Source organism: Brassica napus, assembly GCF_020379485.1.
Source record: "Brassica napus cultivar Da-Ae chromosome A9 unlocalized genomic scaffold, Da-Ae chrA09_Random_9, whole genome shotgun sequence".
Classification (NCBI taxonomy): Eukaryota; Viridiplantae; Streptophyta; class Magnoliopsida; order Brassicales; family Brassicaceae; genus Brassica; species Brassica napus.
Window position 1 is genome coordinate 8,541 of NW_026014118.1, and position 23,665 is coordinate 32,205.

At 34.6% G+C, this 23,665-nt stretch overlaps 1 long non-coding RNA gene and 2 pseudogenes across 1 annotated transcript; 1 reads left to right on the forward strand and 2 right to left on the reverse strand.

Moving 5' to 3' along the window:
* Nucleotides 1-469: 469 nt before the first annotated feature.
* Nucleotides 470-1,204, reverse strand: LOC125594572. The gene is made up of 2 exons (XR_007329912.1): nucleotides 1,104-1,204; nucleotides 470-785 (listed from the first exon to the last, which is right to left on the reverse strand). It is a non-coding gene; the product is annotated as an uncharacterized LOC125594572 (long non-coding RNA).
* A 16,318-nt stretch (nucleotides 1,205-17,522) lies between these two features.
* LOC125594570 lies at nucleotides 17,523-20,551 on the reverse strand (annotated as a pseudogene).
* Nucleotides 20,552-21,005: 454 nt separating this feature from the next.
* On the forward strand, nucleotides 21,006-23,300 carry LOC125594571 (annotated as a pseudogene).
* The last annotated feature ends 365 nt before the right edge of the window (nucleotides 23,301-23,665 follow it).

Sequence of the window (23,665 nt, forward strand, 5' to 3'; positions counted from 1 at the left end):
ACTCTTGAATAAATCATAAATCTTAAAGTTTAAGATTTGATCCAAGAGTTTCGGATTTATCCAAGGTTTAGGGTTTACCAAGGGTTTAGGGTTTAGGATTAGGATTTAGGGTTTAGTGTTTTGTTGATTGTGTTAAAAATATTTTTTTTAAATTCAAGAATTTAAATTTATCAAAAGGTTTAGGGTTTACCAAAGGGTTTAGGATTTAGATTTAGAGTTTAGTGTTTTGTTTATGGTATTAATTTTTTTTTGTAACTACTATTATTTTTTATTTATTTATAATTTTTAATTTTAAAAACGTAATATAATTTGACAATATTTTGTTTTCTTTTTTAAAAGATATCAGATTTAAAATAACTAAATCTTATTGGTGGTTGGTGAACCTATAGGTTCATCTTAGGGGGTGAATCCAAAAATAACTGTCAAGTAATTATTTGTACTTAAAAACTCTAGTTAAAAAACTATTAGATTTTGTCCTCCAATGAAAGTTTCTTAATCAAAGATTCTTAAAAAAATTGGTCTTTTCATAATCCAAAAACACTTCCTAATCACTCTTATGAATGATATAACTTCAGAGACCAAACAATCAAAACCAGAAAATGATACTAGCCCAACTTCCGTCTGTACTCCTCGGCTTCACCGCCTCAGCCGTAGCTTCACCGTTGTCTCCACTTCCGGCTTCACCTTGTCACCGCTCTCTCTTCTTCCGGCTTGACAAGGCGAGATTAACCAACCTACAAGTGACCATCTTGTTTCATGGAGCATTGAATAAGAAATTAAGAACGCTGCAAGAGCAAAAGAGAGAAACATATACTAATGACAGAGAAACTAGTAGCAGTTTCTGATGATATATGATAAAGATTAAACTCAAGAACAGAGCAAAAGGAAGAGACCAGCAACAAAAGGGACTGTCACGAGAGGAACAGCACAAGCGTGCCATAGCTCTCTGTAGAAAACAAAGAGTTTGTCCTAACTTAACCACATCTCAATAGTAATAGGGTTCAAAGTCTTCATCTTAATGTAACACTAAACATCACAACCATTCATCAGAAGCATTCAACACAAGCATCCATCGTATTATCCTAATTAAGATAGTGACTTACAACGTCAACGGCCTTAGGCAACATTGCTTCATCTAATTAAGATAGTGACTTCACCCTGCAGAACGTTGCTACACCTACAAATTTTTCACTCAACAAACATTATAAAATCCAATTTTTTAAAAAAAATTAAAGACAGAGTGATTGTCTGATTGATGCGTACCGGAGTAACCAGTACGACCTTTCTCATTAGTCGAACTGGGAAACTCATTGCCTAAGGCCATTGACGTTGTAAATATAAGACTTATGAGAGAATGATACTTTATTGAATGATCAACGTACAATATTTATAAGTACATGACAAAGGAATATACTCAACATATTCTAAGAATATGTACAGCTAAGATAATCTAGATTTGTAGTTATCTTGTAAGTCAAGTATATCCAATATGCTCCCTCAAGACGGACGGCGATTTACAAGTCCGATCTTGATAAACAGAGACTCAAACCGACGACGAGGCAGGGGTTTGGTCAAGGCATCTGCTAACTGATCAGCGGAGCAGACATGTGTGACGTGCAGTGTTTTGGCCTGAACTTGATTGCGAACAAAGTGATAGTCAAGTGCAAGGTGCTTCATCCTGGTGTGAAAGACAGGGTTTGCTGCAAGATAAGTAGCGCCAATGTTGTCACAATATACAGTGGGAGTAGCAGGTATAGGAACACCTATTTCGTTAAGAAGTGAGGTGACCCAGCAAACTTCAGCAGAGGTGTTAGCAACAGACCGGTATTCAGCTTCAGTAGATGATCTGGAGACACTCGTCTTTTTCTTAGCTGACCACGAAATGGGGTGCTGTCCAAGGAATACAATGTAAGCTCCAGTGGAGGTATAGTCATCTCGATTGCCAGCCCAATCAGCATCGGAGAAGGCATGGAGAGACAGTGAGTTGGGACGCTTGAAGACGAGACCAGTTGTTATAGTGCCAGCAAGATACCGGAGAACACGTTTTGCTGCTTCCCAATGCGTCGTTGTGGGTTTGTGCATGAACTGCGAGAGCTTGCTGACCGCAAATGAGATGTCCGGTCGAGTGAGAGAGAGATATTGCAGACCACCAACCACTGTACGATACTCAGTTCCATCAGACAGCTGTGTTCCATCTGTGAGAGTCAGTGACGATGAAGAACACATAGGAGTAGCAGTGGGCTTTGCAGATGTCATAAGAGTTCGATGAAGAAGATCAGAGATGTACTTTCGCTGAGAGAGAACAACACCAGAACTGGAGCGGGTGACTTCAATGCCAAGGAAGTAGGAGAGATCTCCAAGGTCCTTTAGGGCAAAGCGATTGGAGAGGAGATCAATGAATGACCGGACTGCAGTTGGAGAGCTTCCTGTGATGATTATGTCATCAACGTACACAAGAAGATACATGGTCACAGATTTATCCTTAAAGAAGAATAAGAGGCCTCAGCAAGTGAGTTGCGAAATCCAGCTTGCAGGAGGAACCGTTTGAGCTCATTGTACCAAGAACGCGGGGCTTGCTTGAGGCCATATATTGGTTTCTTGAGTTTGCACACATACTCGGGACGATCCTTGTCAACAAAGCCTGGAGGTTGTTGCATATAAACATCTTCATCGAGAGTTCCCTGGAGAAATGCATTGTTGATGTCAAGTTGTCGCAGCGGCCAATCCCCGTAGTTGCAACACTGATGATGATTCGAATTGTTGGAGCTTTCACAACCGGACTAAAGGTTTCATGAAAGTCAATGCCTGGACGTTGAGTGTAGCCTTTAGCGACGAGGCGAGATTTTCGTTTGTCAATGGTGCCATCAGGGAGGAACTTGGTTCGAAACAGCCACCTGCAGCCAACAACGTTCTGTTCCGACGAGGGTGGAACTAGTTCAAACGTGTCAGTGCGTATGAAGTTGTTGAATTCTGCGCTGACAGAGTCTCGCCATAGAGGGTCCTTTAGTGCTTGAGTCACCGTGTGAGGGTCAAGACTGGCAAGTACTAGATGAGCCGAATATGAGTACTTTGGATTCTGTTTGACGATTTTGTTCTTTGCTCGAGTGACCATTTGATGATTGTTCGTTGGTACTTGTTCCAGCGATGAAGTAGGAGGCTCAGGTTGAGTCGTTTTTGTCGTGATTTGATCAGGAGGTGTTGTTGATGTTGTTGCCACACCGTGAGCCGGTGCTGCTGATGTCGTGTTCATCGGCAAAGGATCTGCACACGTGAGCATAGCTGGTGCTGGAGGAGCCGTGAGTGACCTGAAATCATTGACTAGTGGAGTCACTGTCGGAACCCAAGAGGGTTCAGACTCGTCCTGGTGAGCAGAAGATGAGGTTGAACTCGGAAAAGGAAAGTTATTTTCACAAAACTCGAAATGTCTTGAGACATAAAGCCGTGAAGTTGGTAAGTGAAGACATAAATAAGCAGATTGAGTTAGAGAATACCCAAGAAAGACACATGGAAGGGAGCGGGGGTCGAGTTTGTGAGATGTGTATGGACGAAGCCACGGGTAGCATAAGCAACCAAACACTCGGAGTTTTGCATAATGCGGTTCCTCTGAAAAAAGCTGAGAGTATGGGGACTTCATAGCGAGTGTTTTTGTTGGCATGCGATTGATGAGGTAAGTTGCTGTGGCAAATGCATATGTCCAGTATGTAGGAGGCATTTTGGCGTGTGTGAGGAGTGCTAGTCCAGTCTCCACTATGTGACGATGACGTCGTTCAGACATGCCATTGTGTTCTGGCGTGTGTGGTGGAGTTGTAAGGTGTGAGATACCATGTGTTGACAGGAAGGAGGCAAGAGCAATGTATTCTCCCCCGTTGTCAGTGTATAGAGTACGGACGTTGGTTGAATTGATTTTCCACCAGAGTTTTAAACCGAGTGAAGGTTGCTGCTACCTGTGACTTCAGTTTAAGAGGGAAAAACCACATGTAACGAGTAAAATGGTCAACAATAAGCAAGTAGTATTTATAGCCATCGACACTTAGGACTGGTGAGGTCCATACGTCTGAGAACAAGACATGTAAAGGATGAGTAGAAGAGATTGTAGTAGTAGAGAAAGGAAGTTTGTGGCTCTTATTCAATAAACAACACGAATTGCAAGGAGTAGACTCCAAGGCATTACATAAAACCAAAGGTAAAAACGAAGATGTTATTGTTTTAAGAATTGGAAAAGCAGGGTGTCCAAGGCGATAATGCCAATGAGACAAAGATGATTTTGAAACAGAAAAAGCTCCTAGAGTTGAATAAGGCCACTCGTAGCTACCATCCTTAGCCAGTCCCTTCAGCAGGGTTGCTCCCGTGTCCAGTGCCTTCACCTGAAACATAGAAGGGAAAAATTCCACAGAGGTTTGATTATCATTGCAGAACTGATGTACTGAGATCAAGTTCTTATGAATAGACGGCACACAAAGGACATTGTTAAATGTATAGTCTCGAGTAGGAGTGTGAGAGCGAAAAGAACCAGTATGTGTTATTGGAAGTGCAGAGCCGTTGCCAATGACAATGGAATCACTTCCCGTGTATGGGTTGTGAAGTGACAGGTTGTGGAAGTCTGATGTCACGTGGTTTGTTGCTCCACTGTCCATGAGCCAGCCTTCAGGGTTCATCGTGTTGAGACCTGCTTGATGGGCACTGGGACGCCATTGCTGTCCTGAGGAGGGTGCATTCTGAGTTGGTATAACAACGGACACGGAACATGGGACAGCGTTGAGCACTGTGACCCTGAACGCCACATGCTTGACACTTTCCAAGATAAGGACGAGACTGCCTTGTGTAGTTGCGGTTTTGTTGTTTGTTGACCCTGAGATTGTTGCTGTTGCTGATGATGTTGAGGAGTTTGATTGCGCCAGTTGTTGTTGTTGCTTTTGGACCGAGATGCTTGATTTGCCGTGATTGGGAAGGCTGGAGATGATGGTTGAGCACAGAGTATCATCGCTTCCCGATTTACCAGTTTCTCGTGAAGCTCCGTAAAGGAGATGAGATTGTCACGACCATTGGTAGCATCTATTTCAGGTTTGTACTCCTCCGGAAGTCCAGCAAGGACTTGTTCAATGAGATCCTCAGGATCCATTGGCTTGCCTAGTAGCGCGAGTTCATCAGCTTTCGTTTTCATAGTGCGTAGATATTCACTGATGGTTGTGGAACCCTTAGTGCAGCTTTTGATCTGGAACTTCAGCTGTCGTATGTAACCCCTGGTTGGAGTACCAAACGCACTAGCAAGCGTGCTCCATACCTCATGTGTGGTAGTGGCACTGGCAACAAGAGGTTGGATTGGGAGGGAGAGCGCACCTAGGACCGCACTGTAGAGTAAGCGATCCTGTCTCCTCCATGTGATATATGCAGGGTTTGGTTCTGTTGCACCATCTGTTTCAATAGTTGGCGTAGGGATGGAGTCATGTGCAACGAGAAAGGTGTGAAGTTCATGACCTTCGAGTAAAGCATGGATCTTCTTGCTCCACATGAGATAGTTTGTGTTGGTGAGTTTGGTGATGTTGCCCATGTTCACCGAGAGAAGTGAGTTGTTAGGATCACTTGAGTTGTAAAACCGCGGTGCGTTCAGCAGTGGCGGCGCTGGATTCAGACGACATTTTTGAAAAGAAAAAGAAAGGTTTTGAGAGATCAGAGCTCTGATACCATATAAGACTTATGAGAGAATGATACTTTATTGAATGATCAACGTACAATATTTATAAGTACATGACAAAGTAATATACTCAACATATTCTAAGAATATGTACAGCTAAGATAATCTAGATTTGTAGTTATCTTGTAAGTCAAGTATATCCAATAGTAAACTCGTTGCCTAAGGCCAGGTCATTATCTTCATCTTCCTCTCTTCGATCTCCTGATAGCAAAATTAAAAAAAAAAAGGGATTGAGCTTTAAACACTAGATCAATCAAAACCCTCATCGACAAAAATACACACTTACAGAAAGCAGAAGGATGAGACGGAGAAGACGAGACAGAGAAGACGAGACGGAGAAGTGATGATGATGGGGAACCCGACTACGGGTTTCAATTGTTCTTGGTGTGTTTCGATTGAACACGAGACTGAGAATACAAGACTGAGAAGAAAAGAAAGAAAGAGAAAAGAAAAGAAAAATAGAATCCATGCTTGGCTGACACCTGTTTCCAAACCCACTTTAGAATCGGTCATCAAAATTCTTACTTTAGGATCGGTAATATACTTTATATTTAGTTTAGATTTAATTAAATGAGTTATCTTTTCTATTAAATAAAAATATCATTTTTATCTATTACAAAATAGTCATACTAGAAGTCTAGGTTCATATATTCAAATAATTTTTTTATTGTTTACATTAGTTTATTTAATGTATAACATTTCTAAATAATAATAAGGATATTAATAACAAATCCATTTTAACTATAAATTTAAATTTTAGTTATAGGAATAAAAAAATATGTTGAGAAAAACAAACAAATTTTTTTAAAAAATTTAAATATTCTTTTAATTAATACACTGATTAATTTCACAATTAGTAGTATAATATTATTATAATTAATTTTAATTAAAATTTTATTATAAATAAAATAATGAATTTTTCACTAATTTTATAAATTTTATAAGTATATTCTACATTATATTAAAATAGAAATAATTAATGAATTACATATTAAAATTATGTTTTTTTGCAAACATATTAAAATTATGTTGAATTGGTAAACCAATATATTTTGAAAAAATACTTTCATTAAGATAAATAAATAAAATATCATTCACCGTTTAAAGTGACTAAAATATCATTCACCTTTTGAAATGATTAATATTCATAAATTATGTAATAATTTTGCAAAAAATAAAATTGTTAACATATGATAAATTTTAATATTTAGAACTATATATCATCTATTTAGTTATTTTAAAATGACAGTAATATATTATCATAAATTATTATGTATAAATAATATAAAATTTTATATTTATAAATGAAATGTTAACCGCACGGGTGTACGGGTTAAAATTTAGTTTTCTTTAAAACCCAGTTAAGAAACAGGGATAGTGGTGGTCTAAGGTAGAACCCTGTAGATAGATCCTCCGCTAAAGGACAATAATAAATCTAATCGCTTTCATAAACCGGGTAAATACCATTTTAGCATTACAAACAAAACAACAAATCACATCACCAACATATTTTTTCCAAAAATACTTTTTTCACAAAAGATTCTTGAAAGTAACACTTTCTTTCAAGTATGATTGTGTATGGGACTATATGGTAATTAACAGAGTTTTCAACGTGAGAAAAACGAGAACGTCTCGTAGCGCGCCTTACATGAAAAAACAAACAGCAATAGAATGGTTGTGTATGGGAGACTGGGAGTATATGGACATGATCTTTTGTTCGAAGATCATAAAAATCCTACGACAAAAACAGTAGTTGAGGAGGTGTCTTTACTTTTACTTTCTCAGTTTTCACCTTTAATTTGGCTTACTATCAGAATCAGCCAGCCACTATCACGAGATATGTACATTCAACATCACCAGTTTCACATAAAAAAATGAGTGACGGGCTTAATTCTGCGTCAATACATCAAACAAGAACCAGCAAAACTACAATAACGGAGAGCTAATGCAACAAGCAACCTATCAACTTCTGTATACAGCCAAATTTACGCCAAAAAAAAAAAAAAACTTCTGTATACAGCAAATACAGAAAATAATGGATACCTTTAATGTTGTAACGATGTGTAAGATATCTATTCTGTCCTTAGCCATTAAATCCTACCTTTCCCAAAATATTTTCTTTTCTTTTTATAATTGGTTACTAGGTGATTTTCCCGTGCTCATGCACGGATATAAATATTGCTAAAGTAAATAATTATAATAATTGATTGCTACTTATATTTAATATTAAATTAATTTATAATTTATGTGTATCATTTATATTAATAATTATATTACTTTAATTTTTTATATGTTATATCTAATAGGTTTTGTTGTTTTTAGTCGATTTAGTTATCATTTGGGTAAATTAGATTACATATATGAATTCAACTGTAATATTTTTTATTCTATATATTAAATTTTAATTAATTTCTTATTTACATTTATGTGGTTGTTATCTTAGATATGTAAATATATTTTATGAAGATTATGTATAACTTAAGATATATTGTGCTTAGAATGAAATAAAAAAATAAACTAAAGTGTATGATTCAAAATTACATAAATTAATATAACGAAACGATAATATTCTGAAGTCTCATTTATATATATATATATATTTTTTTTTTACAAAAGAACTAAATTGTAACAGTTGGTTAATATTTTATTTTCCTTTTTAATATTTTTGAGTTGTCCTATGATTTATATTTATAAAATATATTACTATTCTTATAAAATTATATAATCTTATCGTAGTTAAATCTATGATTTTAGATATAAGTTGGATTAGTCGAATCATTCATGTTGTGAGTATATTGAGTTACATATATTCTTTCAAATTAAATTAAGTATAATTTTTTATTATTATAATTAAGTCAAATGTGCATGTATTTTCATAACATTTATCAAATTATATGTTGATGTTTTTTTTAAAATATTAGAAAATAAAGGATGATCAATGTGAAGTTACATGCGTAAGTAGCTGATACATTTTTGAAAGCTCATGTACACATATCAATATTTACAATAATTAAAATTTTAAAAATTCTAAATAACTTTATACCTTTGATTTATTGAATGAAAACTAAAATTTATTTGAATAATCTTAAAAATGAGAATCCGTATTTGCTTTGGTATTTTGATACGGTTCTATTAAGTTCCACAAACAAAAAATTTAAAATTTAAAAACATATTTAATATTAAGAAAAAATAACTTTAATAATCATAAAATATAATATATCTACCTCATTAAACTATTTTGTAACTATTTGATCAAATGATGTTTATTTTAGAATTTGTTTTTTAGTTTTTTTTAATATCTCTTAAAAATAAGCAGTAAAAAAATTGTGATTGTATTTAAAACTAATATTATAAAGTAAAATATAATTTATCGATATTTTTTTTGCTGTAATGAAAGATATTATAGTCAACTAAATTTATGAAACTCTTAAAAATAAGCAGTAAAAAATTGTGATTGTATTTAAAATAATATTATATAAGTAAAATATAATTTTTCGATAATTCCTGTAATTGAAAAATATTATAGTCAACTAAATTTATGAAAAATAAATAAAAAATTTCAATATTACTAATTATAATATTTTTAGATAATTAAACATATATTAGTTTATGTTACTTAATTATTTTTATGTAATCATCTAAGAAAATATATAGGTACATAAAATATTTTTATTAATTTGAAATTTTTGTATTGTTTAAATTATGTTTTAGAAGAAATAATATTTCTGTTTCTAATATCAAGATTATATGTGTAAATTGTTTTTAATGAAATCATGTTATATAGAAATTTATAATTTTTCATCTAAGAAAAATAGATAAAGAAAGTATTTTATTATTTCAAATAATATTTTATGTTATTTAAAAATATTTTTTAATGTAATATTACTATTTTGTGAACTTTCCTTTTTTATGAAATCATATTATATATACATATATTTTCGTTTTTCAATTCTTTTTTTTTACTTTATAAAAAATTTCTTTTTTATTATATGTGTATATTTTCGAAATTTTTAAAAGGAAACTAAATAAAATAAAAAATAATAGTATTTTATATGTAAGTTAATTCATTAAGGGTATCAGTGTAATCAACAATCGTGAGAGTTAACGTGAGAGCGACACATAGGAAAGTGATTTCGGTATCAGTGTAATCAACCATCGTGAGAGTTAACGTGAAAGCGACACATAGGAAAGTGACTTCTCAAAATATTATAGAGATATAGCCACGCCTTCTCAAATGCATCAAACCAAACTAAGACCAATAAACATTATAGCCATTATGAACTAACGTGGACTAACGTGAGCAAGCAAAGAAAATCAAGAGCAAAAATGTATTGAGGCAAAACCTGTTTAGGTTTGTCTATTGATTATGTGAATTGAAAAAAATTTACAATCTCTTAGACTCAGTATTTATCTTAGCCCCAAAATCAAATCTCAATTTCTTTTTAAACAGTTCGTGAAAATGAAATTTTCTTAAACCGAAAAACCACAACAAATGTTGGTATTTTACTGGTGGTTAAAACATTTTCAGAATTAACATGACATATAATGAAACACATCTCCGCAAAATTAAGAACGTCAAAATAAGCCGTAAGTTCATAAGCTTGCTCAACTCTGCTTAAATTTTTCATAAGTATGGACATCTTTTAGGCTCATTTATAAATGAACTTAATAATCAAGCTTAATTTAGATCACAAGTTACATTAAAGCTTAACTAATTCATGAGGTTGGTATTTTTTGAGTTAAACTATATATATATATATATCTTAACACTTGAGCTTTTGTTTCATTTTTTATTTTTATAAATTAAATATAGTGACATATAAATTATCTAACACTACTAAAAGCTGAATAAGGAGAGCAACGAGCGTGCCACGTAGGATTTTTTATTCAGGCCAATCATGAAGCTCTGTTTTGCCACATCACTTTTATTTTGTCGACAAAAATATAACAGGTCCAGTAAATCTGGGCTGAACAAAAATAATAGGTCTATCTTATTCTACGCAGAATGTTCGTCGCCTTCACCTCCGACTTTTCCAATTCACTATTCTAATCTCTGCAATCTCTCTGTAATTATTACACCCCAATCTTGCTCATTCAATTCTGATCTTTTCTCCTATCTTCATTAGAGATTATCGTTCCACCTTCCTTTATAACATTTAAATAGAATCAAGGAAAATTACACTATATTATTAAAGTTGCTTTGATACCTGATTTTTTTTTATTTTTACGTAATAGGAGGACTATTACCCAAAAGAAAGCAAAGACACTTCAGAAGTCATACAATCAATGCACATTATACCTCACTATTTATCACTTCAATTGTTATGACTTATGAGTAGTGGTGTCAAAATGAACTAAATTAGTCATCTTATCTTATACTCGTGATGAGTTGGGTTTATCATAAGCTACCTCAATTCATTTATTATATGAGGTTTAATATATAAACTTGAGCTCATATGGGTTTGAACATGGATTAAATCACAATCTAATATAAAATAATAATTGACTGTAACAATTGGAAAACAAACTTAAAGAACGGTTGTGACTTTAACTAAAGTAGAACTTAATTAGAGGATTGAGACTTATATCAGTACTTGATTGTAAGGTGTCACTTATATTCAAAATTGCGAGTAACAAACAGAATAACGAGTTCTGATTAACCCGGCTTCCACACGCCAGGAATATCAAAGAATACAACACCATGATCTATATTTATTAATTGTTATCAACTTAACAACAAATACAACACCATGTAGTTATCATGTCCATCACATGGACAGAGTTTATATTAGTTAATTAAAATTTCTTTGCTTGAAGCCTACCAAGAAGCTATACCAATGGATCATACCAAACACAAGATCTTCAAAGACGAAATTATAGGTCAAGCACAAAGAATGGATGGTCATCCAATGTGCCTTTTCTTGACAAACGCGTAATACGTCCCAACTACTAACGCAAAGTAATAAGCTTAGCGATAAGCGATTGTAAAAAAAAATACAAAATATCTTTAAAGACACGGTCTAGGTCAAGCACAAAGAATGTATGGCCATAACCAATGTGTTTTCTCTTGACGACGCGTAGTACATCCTATGACAAAGTAATAAGCCAACGAGGTAAGTGATTGCAAACATAAGCCGACAAAAAACAGTGTACATTTAAACTTAACCTAAATGACACAAAAAACACATACAGTATTTGCATTTGTAGAGATAGGTGAAAAAAAAATAATACATAAATAAGGTAGATATTTTAGTTGCTAAAGGATACAACCTAAATGAATTTTGGTGTTTTGTCGCAGAGTGACTTCAGTGATGTCAATAAATAAACCATAAGATGAAATGCAAAACACAGCTTTTGAAAAGTATGGAAGAAAAGAAGGAAATATTATATAAATGTTTATGTTTTCACAGAAGAACGTTAGAGGAACAACATAATCCTGCATTTCTAATGGCATGGTTTAGCACCGGTAGACCCCAATAATGTGGCTGCATGATTCCTAGGGAAGTAAAGAAGGATTCAACAAGGTTGTTTGTGATTAAACTAAACGAACGGTATCTAGTTCATTTAGGCTTCCAAGGCCAAAGAATTTAACTTCCTATTGTTAAACCATAAAGTAACAAAAACAAAACTTACTGGATGATAGTTCAATCAAAGCCATCAAGTTTCTACAAACTTTTTTTTTTTTTGCTGTAAAGTTGTAACTGTAAGCTAACTAACTAACCACAGAACATTCAACAGTACTGTAAAGAGATTGAACAGTTCTCACGCTGTGGGCATCCACAACTAACCTGGTAGGCTAGTTGGTGGGTAGAAATTTTTGTAAGGAGTTTCTAGCAATACAAAAATAGAAAAGAAAGAGAAAATGGAAATTCTAATTTTATAAAATATTTAATTTTAAAGAATAACTATTTTCATAATATATTAAATTTGTGGTGAAAAATACTAAACTAACCCTCTTAAATCATTTATAAATGTTTAAAAATTATTTATAAAGTTTATAAAACCAGTCTCATCCATAAATAAGAAACCCTATAAATAATCATTAATTTTAAACTAAAAATATTAGAGCATTTTTATTGAAAGTATATTTGAAAAGTAATATTTAGTTTATGGTATTTCAAATAATTTCTAAGAGAAAATAGATATAAGTGGTGATTGGTAAGTGTTGTGAGTGTTTTTCACTGCTCATTTTCTTTCTACAGCTAGCCAGTTTGGTTTATCAATCATGCTTTAAATAAATAATTTAAAGCTACAGCCCTAAAGTTAAAACAAAAATATATTAGCTTTGGGAATCAATTTTCTAAAGCTTTATATTTAGTACTTTGAAAGCTATTGATATAAATCTACAGCAGTAAAATCTACAGCTACACCAGAAAAACTTACATAATAATATATTCTAAAGCAAACAAAATAAAAGCTACAATCTCTACCAATTAAATACTTTTCCATAATTTTGAGAGATTTTATTGCCACATCCTAACTGTTTAATGCTTCATCACTTTTATAAATACAGAATCACCCGATTTTTACATGTGTGATTTTTAATGGACTAACCTTGTAAATTTTATTTTAATAGGAAAATATGTTAAAACATTGATATCTTTTACCAGTATTAAATATAGAGTAATTGGCGTAGATACACTCAGAAACCCATGTAATTTGTCATATAACCTTGTTTATTTTAAATATTTTTAATGATTATAATACACTTATCTCTCTCTCTCTCTCTCTCTCTCTCTTTTTTATGTGTTCTAATCTCTTTATCTCTCGTACAAATTCTTCAAATCATTTTTAATTCAACACAAATTTTTTTTATTCTGATTCTTTTGACACACATAATGCTAATCTTATTATCTCACCCCAATTCCAATGTTTCCAATTTCGAATCACAATCAACTTTTAGATAATATATACGTTAGTAAGTATTTTATTACTTATCTGCTATTATTGGATTTTAATGGATTCTTAATCGATACATGAAGTGTTAGCTGTTACAAATATTTTGAGCTATTTAATAGATAACTAATTAATTGTTAATAGTTTCATTAACTGATATATGATTTGTTAGTTGATACATTTGTTTGATACATAGATTGTTAGATGATACTGAAATTATTAGCGGATATGTTAGTTGGTATATAGATTGTTACATGCTATGTAAATATTTAGCTGATAAATCTAGAGTTACTTGTTTTCGACAAATCATAAGGGCATTTTCGTCCGCACAGTGTCAAAAGGTTACTTCTTTTTGGGTTATCCATAATTATGGGCATTCAGCAAATTTGGATCTTAATTGGGGATATTCCACACATTGTCCTTTTCATATACTGAATATATTTGTAAAATATATCATGAATATATTTGTAAAATCAATGGTTAATTAATTAATTCAAATTTAAATGAATAAGAATATTTTTTGCATATCCTTTTCATATACTTTTAAACTAATTATAAATAGACTCTTTTAATATTATTTTGTACACTTCATTATTAATAAATAATAAATATTTATAAATCCCTCGATATTCTCTTTTTAATTATAGAGAATTAATAATTTTACTAAATATTTAGTTATTTTTTCTGTTTGTTAATTTTAACCATTTTACTAAAAGATATTTTCTGGATAACAGTACAACATATATCAAATTATCTTTTCTTTTTACATATATCTTTAGATTATGAATAATTTTTATTTTTATTAATTTTAGTCACTTATCTAATCAAATAAATATTAAAATCACTTTGAAAATAATAATATAGATAGATCTTTGTAACATATTTAATATATATATATATATATATTCAAAAAAACATAAAAATAAGGATTTTGAAACAAGTTTAATTGGATCAAATCATATTAAGTTGTGACCTAAATAGTTATCTAGTTTCATCTTTTGGTCGGGTTTTAAAAATAGAGAAAATTGCCAAAATGGTATAAAAGAACAACATGGTTGTCCTTATAGTATAATATCAACATGAAGTTGTCCTAATAGTATAATTTTTTTTATAATCCCAAAACTAACCTTGATTAATCATATTAAACAATTAAATATAATAATGAAAATGTTAAAGGTTTAATTAAAAAAAATTGTGATGTCAAAAAAAAAAATTAAATATAATAATATTAAACATAAAAATATATTTCATATTAAACAATTAAAAATGTGTTGTCAAAAAAAACAATTTAACATAATAATAGATTTCATATTAAACAATTAAGCATAATAAAAAAAAAAGAAAAGAAAAAACAAAATGGTAACAAAAAAAGAACAAAAGAAAACCCGAACCCTAAATTTCTCCCATACACCACATATTGTATAGATATGCATCATAGAACAAGAGTTTGTGAAAATCACAAGATAAACTATGAAAAATCATAAGATTGATGAAGAATAAAGGCAAATTTGATTTTTTTTTTATATTTGACATAGAAAATCGACCAGAACACGTTTTAGGAAGTTATAATATTTTTGGAATATTTTTTTAACTGAAACTTCCTTAATTTTTGTAAAAACAAATTTTTTTATCTGTAGAAGGCACCTTCTATACTTTGTAGAATCATGAAAAATACATAATGCAATTTCTACTTCTTGTATACGTTCGTGTTAAGTACAAAATGCAATTTCTACTTTTTATAGACATTCAAATTAAGTCCAGATTTCGTTTTCTCGAAATCTTAGAATACTTCATAAAAGTAGAATCTATATTCTGAAGAAGAGTAGCGATATTTACAATATAGATTTCGTTTTTGAGTCTATCAGATAATCAGAATCAGCCAATAAACAGGCATTATCACGAAAGTGATGTCTTATAAGTACCTTCAACACATTAGGTTCACCCCAAAGCAAAATAAACCAAAAAAAATACAAAAATACAATAACAGAGCTCTAATGCAACAAGAAACCAAACAACTTCACTATATCCAAATACAGAAAATAATTCATATCTTTAATGATAAAGCGATGTGTAAAGATATACCAAAAATATTTACTTTTTCTTCTCATAATTGATGTTGTAACCCTTAATCTAGTGGTTTAAGGTTCATTACTTCTTTTACACCAGAAGGTGTGGAATTTAAACCCCAGAAATTGCAAATTATACAGATTATGGAAAAAAAAGTTACAAGAGGTCTTCATTACACAATTAGGGAGCTAGAGGAAATGCATCTCAAGTACATCAGTTAGTAGGTACGAGAGGATTAATGTCGGATCCCCAAAGACAAATGATTGATTTACCTATTCAAAGCAATTTACGCGAAGAATTGTCTTTAACAGAATATATTATTTTTTGCTATGGAGCCCGTAAAGGAGTTGTAGATATTGCGGTCCACACATCAGATGCTGGATATCTTACGCGTCGACTTGTTGAATTAGTTCAATATATTGTTGTACTTCAGGAGAAATTATAAAAAATAGAAGTATATTTACGTTAAGTATATATAATATATAGAAGTATAGAACTAATATATGTATATGTTTAATATTAAATCTTAAAGCATTCAGAATTTATTTCTTATAATATTTATTTCTTATAAATTTTCTAAACAGAATAAAAATATTCTTATATAAAAATGAAAATTAGATAAATATCAATATATTTATATCTATATTGATATTGCGTCCAATAGGATTTGAACCTATACCAAAAGTTTAGAAAACCTATGTCATATCCATTAGACAATGGATGCTTTTCACTTTTTTTAACTTCCCATTTGTTAAATGTGCGGCTCGGAGTGACGCAGTTAGACGTGAGTGACGCAGTCAGACGTGTATTCTCATATGGTGGTTAAATTATCGACTGTAAAATCGTCTATGTAATATTTCTCAACATTATAATAGCAAAAAACTTTCAGATTAAATGAGCATCCTAAATGCCCAGAAACTAACGCTTTCTCTCTCTCTTATCTCTCCAAAATCTTTCAGAGAGAGAGTTAGCAGTCTTGTTTTGGCGGTGGCTTTGGTGTTGAATCGCCCTCTGTTTAAGCTTCCTTTCCGGCTTCGGTGCATCCGACCGTATCTCTGATTCCGGCGTCGCATCTGTTCCACGGTGGTCGTCCGGCTTTTGCCTCCGGCGTTCTCATCTTCTTCTCCGATGAGGACGGCTGGCTATAGTCTCCGCGTCTCACTAGCTTTGGTGTTGACGGCGGCTTTCATCGGATTCATCCCGTTTTTTTTTTGATCTATGGTTCTCGTGGTTTCTAGTCCGACCGATTCTCCTTCCTCCATCGTAAGTCTACGGTTGTTGGATTGATTGACGTAGGTTGTATATCTTTTCTAAAGCATATATCTGATGAGCGTCTAGGGTTTTTGTGAAGAACGAATCCGATCCGTTTCTTCTCCGCGCCGCTGACGGCGGAGGTCAATCCTGCCGCTTCTTTGTCTCCGGAGGGAGCTCGTGCCTTCCATTCGTGACGCGTGTTCATTGGGCGCCGGGCGTCCGGACACGTGGTGGTGGAGCTGGCATCTTCCCCTACTGTTCCTCTTTGGGCTTAAGGCCCGTAAGTTGTATTGTGAAGTGGCCTGTTGTTTAGGCTTTGTCTTTCTTATGCTGACTTTTCCTGGCCTTTTGTGTTTTTGTTGGTCTTGGGCTTTGTCCGTTATTCTTTCAATAAAATTCCAGAAAAAAAAAAAATGCCCAGAAACTTTGGTGTTACAGTCACGCTTTCTCAGTTGCACCTTTTACGTAATCCAATGAAGAAGCAGCAACCAGCAAAACATCAGTCTGTAATAAACTCACTACTCAGAATAATCAAAGTGTCAACAAATAGAGAGGTATACTTAGCATTGCATGACTGTGAAGTGTCAACAACCTATAGTCTTGCTATTAAGTAAGTACAAATCAGAAAGAAACATGAATTAGGCCACAATTGGTTCTTTGCATTTTCGTTTGCGTATCCCATATTACAATGTTCTAACTATTATGACATGCGGACACAAATGCAAACACAGAGAAACAATCGGTGACCTTAACTATAGTAAGAAAAACTTAAGAGGACAGAGACATTAAAACTTGATAGTAAGTTTTCACTTAAATTTGAAACAGTGAGTAGTTAACGGGTCGCTTCCAGGAGTATGTGAAGCAGAATAACTGGTAGCCAAGAGCATCAACTACCAAATCCTTGACCGCTCCGGAGTGAGAGCCTAGGTGCTTGGCTTGAGACCTGGAAGTCGTGTCTAACCAGCGACGAAATACAACAGCATGTAGTTATATTCCATCACTCTTTTCGCATGAGCCCTCAAGCAGTCTACCAAGAAGTTTGTGGTTACGATGCTTATGATACCATGGACTGTTTTAAGGGAATGGGAGAAATACGACCACGCTCAACCAAGCGTAGCATTAGCTGATCTGCCTCCTCAACTTTTCCTTCCAGAACCAGTCTCTTGCTAAGCTTCTCACACATCTTAACATCAGGTATCAGATCACGGTTAAACATCCGACAAGCCACTTTATATGCTGATAGAGGTGCACCTTTCTTAAGATACCCTTCCATAAGCACATAACATGTCTTAGCATCAGATGTCGAAGCTGTCCTCAGAACTTTACCCAAAATTTTGTCTGCCTCCTCGAGCTTTCCCAAACCACAAAGCTTCTCAATGACTTGGTTATACACTGTCCTGCATTTCTGCCGCAGCAGCATCTTCTCCAGTATAGCCACGAGATCATCAACCTTTCCCATTTGGCAGTATCGATGGATGACAGTCCTGTATGTGACAGGGGTGGGATCTATGCCCTTATGAAGCATCTTGTTCGTAAGTTTCGTTGCTTCTTCTATTCTACCTTTCTTTCCCAGTGCATCAACTAAAGTGGTATATGTGAAGACATCTGCGTGTTTGTTGATCAGGTACATGTCATCGAGCAGTGAGAGAGCAGCGTCTATCTCATCGTTCTGACAAAAACCGTGAATCACTGTAGTGAAATTCACGACATTGATAGCACACCCTTTGTTCAGACACTCCTCCATGAATTTTCTGGCCTCGTGTGTTCTCCCATCCCGGCAAAGACTCTGGAGCAGCAAGTTGATTTCAACTGGGCCTGGGAAAAAGCCTTTTAGCACCATCTCTCTTACCACATCACATGCCTCAGACAACTTCCCTTCCCTACGAAACCCATGCATAAGTACACTATAGGTAATAGAATTTGGACTCCACCATTGCTCTTCACTCATGTTCATCATTTCTCTCGCCTCTAACGATTTCCCCGTCCTGCACATCCCGTTTAACAGAGCAGTGTACGACACAGTATTTGGTTTGTACCCATGTAAATGCATCACCTGAAGCAGCTTCTTGGCTTTGTCCACCTCACCCAAACGACAGAAGCCATTGACAACTGTTGTATAAGTTACTACATCGGGAGGGCAATGTCCCTTTGACAGCATTTCGTTAATCAGATCTTTTGCCTCAGACATTCTTCCTTCTTTGCACAATCCATGAACTATAACACTATAACACACCTTATCAATCCGAAAGCCTTTTCCTTCAGCCTCTTTAAGAAACAAAAGAGCCTCATCCGGATGACCATGCTTTGTGAGCATATGAATAAGATTTTGTAAGTAACTTGATCCGGCACCAGACCATGCTCTTTCTCCATTTTCTCCATCAAGTTTCTCACTTCCAAAATCCGCTTCTCTTTGCAAAGAAAGCCCATTACGGTATAGTAACTAACTTTATCCGGCGCACATCCTTTACTAGGCATCTCCTCTAGCAGCTCAACAGCTTCCTCAACTCTACTCAAGTCACAATACCCTCTGATCAAACAATTATAAGTCACCACATCTGGCACTATACCAATAACCTGCATACGTTCCAGAAACCGCAACGCTTTCTCCAACCTATTCCCCCTCACGAAAACATCAATAGCCGTGTTGCAGACCAACAAATCAGGCTCAACACCAGCTCTCTGCATAAGAGTCAACACCTTCAAAGCATCCCTCAGCTGACCTGCTCTACTATACGATACCATCACAAGCGAAAACGCCTTAGGAGTTCGATGCACACCTCTACGTTTCATCAAAACAAGAACCCTCCTCGCACCTTGACAGAGCTTGGTCTTGCTGAGAGCCTCGAGCATGGAGTAATACACAACGGGGTGGTGGCGATACCGCCACTGACGATCCGCCCAGTAGAAGAACTTGAGAGCAACACGCTCGTCGTCTTGAGAGCGTAGAACGGCGCAGACTTGCGAAGGTTTAAGGCTCCTTAATAGATTCCTCATTTCGCTTCGTGCTTTGGGTTCCAAGAGGATCTGAGATTAATCAATCGGTTTGTCTCTCTCACCAAAGGATGCCTAGATTCATCTTCTTCCACGTCGAATCTACTGTTAACGTCTTCTCTCGATCGTGGGATCTTCCCGAAAGATTCCAGAACAGCAAAATCATCATCGTCCCGTTCGTCGACGCTTTCCTCATCGTCTTCGTCATCTTCTTCTCCTCCCAATTCGTCTATCTCGTCAAAGCTGTTGAAGCTAGGGTTTCGAATTTCTCCAGATTCAGCTTCACTGACATTCAAAGGCGGCGACTTTCCGAAACCCAATTGCGTGAATTCTCCTGACAGGTGGTCATCTTCGCGATGAGAAACTCCTTCTCTAAAGGGGCCATGATTGGAGGGAGGAGTTTCCGAGGAAGATGTGGAGATAGATGCGTCAGTTTCGCCGTTGGAGAATCGGAGTAAGGGTCGACGAAGAAGGCGACTAAGCCTTAGATTCAACATCAATTAGATAAACGGAAACGAGTTGCTTCTTCACAAATTTTTAGTTGTCACTCAATCGTAGTGTTCTTCACAGAGCAAAGTAACGGAAAGAAAGCGATTTTGAAAGTTGGAAGAACTTGAATCATCTTTACTATTAGGGTGTGACCACGAGAAGGTGTTGGAAAAATAAAGAGAATGTATGGAGTTTGCATTTATATTCTGTATATAGCGAGGCATATCAAATAGTGGTAGAATAGTACCCTGCCACGGTACAGACCCGGGTTCGATTTCTGGCTGGTGCATGAGCTGTGAGCTCTATTTTTTTGTGAATTTAATTAAATTTATCAATTTAAGTAGGTAGACAAAAGAAATAAAAGTCTTAAAAATCCGAAAGTGTTAACAAATCATACAATAAATTTTAGTCAGGGAAAGAAATAATAAAATATTTATTTTAAATGAGGAAAATTTGTCAAGATTTATCCGAAAAAGGTATTAACATGAAGTTTATATGAAAAGGAATCCAATTTCCCACAACCACCAGGAGCAGGAGTTACATTGAGAGGCGTCAAGAGTGCGCCACGTGACAAACGTAACCGTTAGTATATAAAATAAAATATATTTGATCTTCATCTCCTTCCCCTTTGCGTCGTCGACAAGACACCCTTCTTCTTCTGTTACCTCTTTTTATTATTACTAGCGAGTTTTTCCTTTGCCATATTCTCTCACAGGAAACATACATATTCCGATGATGAACGGTTCGGTTCCGAGTGAGAACGGTGGCGAGGGATCGGCTCTGATATTCCTGGGAACGGGATGTTCGAGCGCGGTTCCTAACGCAATGTGTTTGATCCAGAAATCAGATCCTCCCTGCTACGTCTGCTCGCAGTCTCTCTCGATCCCGCCAGAGAAAAACCCTAACTACAGGTACATTGTACATACCTTCGAGTGTGGAGTTGCTATCTTAGTTTTTTTTTTATTTTTGCTTCTTGCATGTCGGTGATCACATTGAACATTCCTTAAAATTGAGATTTGGGTTTCATCAATTTTGTTTAATTCTTGGTTTGTGAGATCACTTAGTTATGTTCCTTTGATTCAATTAGTCTAGCTTTGCGTCCTACTTTTAAGATTGTGTGTGGCGCTTGATTTTGATGATCCATCTTATAGTTAGCTGATTCCTCCCTATTTTAGACTCGAGATTCTCTTTTCAGTGCAAGAGTTATGTGTCCTTTTTGTTTTGGCAGGGGAAACACTTCACTTCTAATTGATTATTGCCAAAGTGATGGCAAACATAAATACATTCAAATCGACGTTGGCAAGACCTTCAGGGAACAAGTCCTTCGTTGGTTCACTCTTCACAACATTCCTCAAGTTGATTCTGTAAGTCGTGCATGAATATTTTGTTTCGTGCCTAGAAAGGATCTAACATGCCTGAGATAATGTATGAAGAAAGCTAACATGAGGCAAATTTTAAGTCTTGAATTACAATTCTCGAGTCCATGCATGTAAGCACTAATTTTTTTTTTACATGACATGCAGATCATTTTAACCCATGAGCATGCTGATGCAGTACTTGGCCTGGATGATATACGCTCCGTGCAACCATTTCCTACCAATGATATAGATCCTACTCCTATTTTCGTAAGCCAATATGCTATGGACAGGTAATAATAACATCTTCATGGTCTTTTTATTTATTTTCAGTTTGACCTTCTAGACTTTGAAAGCTGTAGTTTCGACAATTGCCTTCTTTCTCTTTCTTCAAACTTGCTGTGAAGTTCCCGTATCTGTTTCAGAAGAAACTTAAAGAAGGCCAAGAAGTTAGGCGGGTTACACAGCTGGACTGGAGAGTAATCGAAGAAGATTGTGAGAAGCCATTTTTAGCTTCAGACTTATCATTCACGCCACTTCCAGTTAGTTTCTCAAACCCTCTGTTAGAAATAGTGATTCATGTCTCCCTGCTTGATCTATCCGGAGACTCAAATTGTTTATGCCTCTTAGGTGATGCATGGAGAAGACTACGTCTGCCTTGGTTTCCTTTTGGAGAAAAATCAAGAGTGGCGTATATATCTGATGTGTCACGCTTTCCTCCAAGCACTGAGTATGGTAAGTGTGTGTAACAAATTTCTTAGAGCGTGTGTGTTATTGATACTCTCACACAAGATAACTTTAGACTCTATTGCCTTTGGATTATACAGTCATATCAAAATCTGGTGGTGGACAATTGGATCTTCTTATCTTGGATACATTATATAAGGTAACGCATATCATCCTTATGCATTAAAGTTTGCTTTTCCATTTTTCTGATGTTTTCACATTCTTTCTTTTATCGTGACGTTCCAGACAGGATCCCACAACACCCACTTATGTTTCCCGCAGGTTAGCTTAATTTGAAGGTGTTTTTTTTTTTTCTTTTATGTTTTATGCATGCTTACTTTTGTTCTCATGTAGACACTAGAGACGATCAAAAGACTGAGTCCCAAAAGGGCTCTTCTAATCGGAATGACTCACGAGTTTGATCACCACAAGGACAATGAGTTTCTTGATGAATGGTCTAAAAGGTAGAAAACTGTATCAGAAGAAACCATCCACAGAAGAGAGGTGTAATCTTATTTATTTGTTGCAATGTTTGGTTTTCTTAGGGAAGGGATCTCGGTAAAACTTGCGCATGATGGCTTGAGAGTCCCTATCGACCTATGAAGAGGTAACAAAAACATTACTTGGCCTTTTCATTAAATCTTTTTAGGCTGAGCATCTAAATCAGAAGATGAGGATACAAAGAGAGAAAGAGAGAGACGGAAATGAGAAAACGGCTCTCTTCAAGATGCACTAAAACCTTCTTTTTGTTGTTGTTGTTTAAACCTTTAATCTTAAGTTGGGATCTTTGTGTCTTTGCCAAATTATAGTTTAGCATTTAAACCCTTTGCTTTATTATCTTTTTGCATTTTTCCTGATATACTTGTTAAAATAATAACAAAAGAAGAAAAAGCAGTTCATCGTAAAACTATTTTATGGTTGAAATTTTGATTACTACATTAGTCAGATTTTTAATAGAAAGTCTACAGAAAATCATTCTCAAATAATATAGTAAAAGACCACTCAAAAGGCTTGGTTTCGTATGGTTAGATTCATATTCATTTGTAGTCACGGTAATCATTTCTAGTCACGGATCATTCTCATCGTGAGCTATCAACAAAACAACAAAAATACATGTTCAACTATAGTTATTTTTAGGTTCTGACACAAAGGTTTCTTCAATAACAGAGGAAAGAAAGGGACAATATATGGAGAA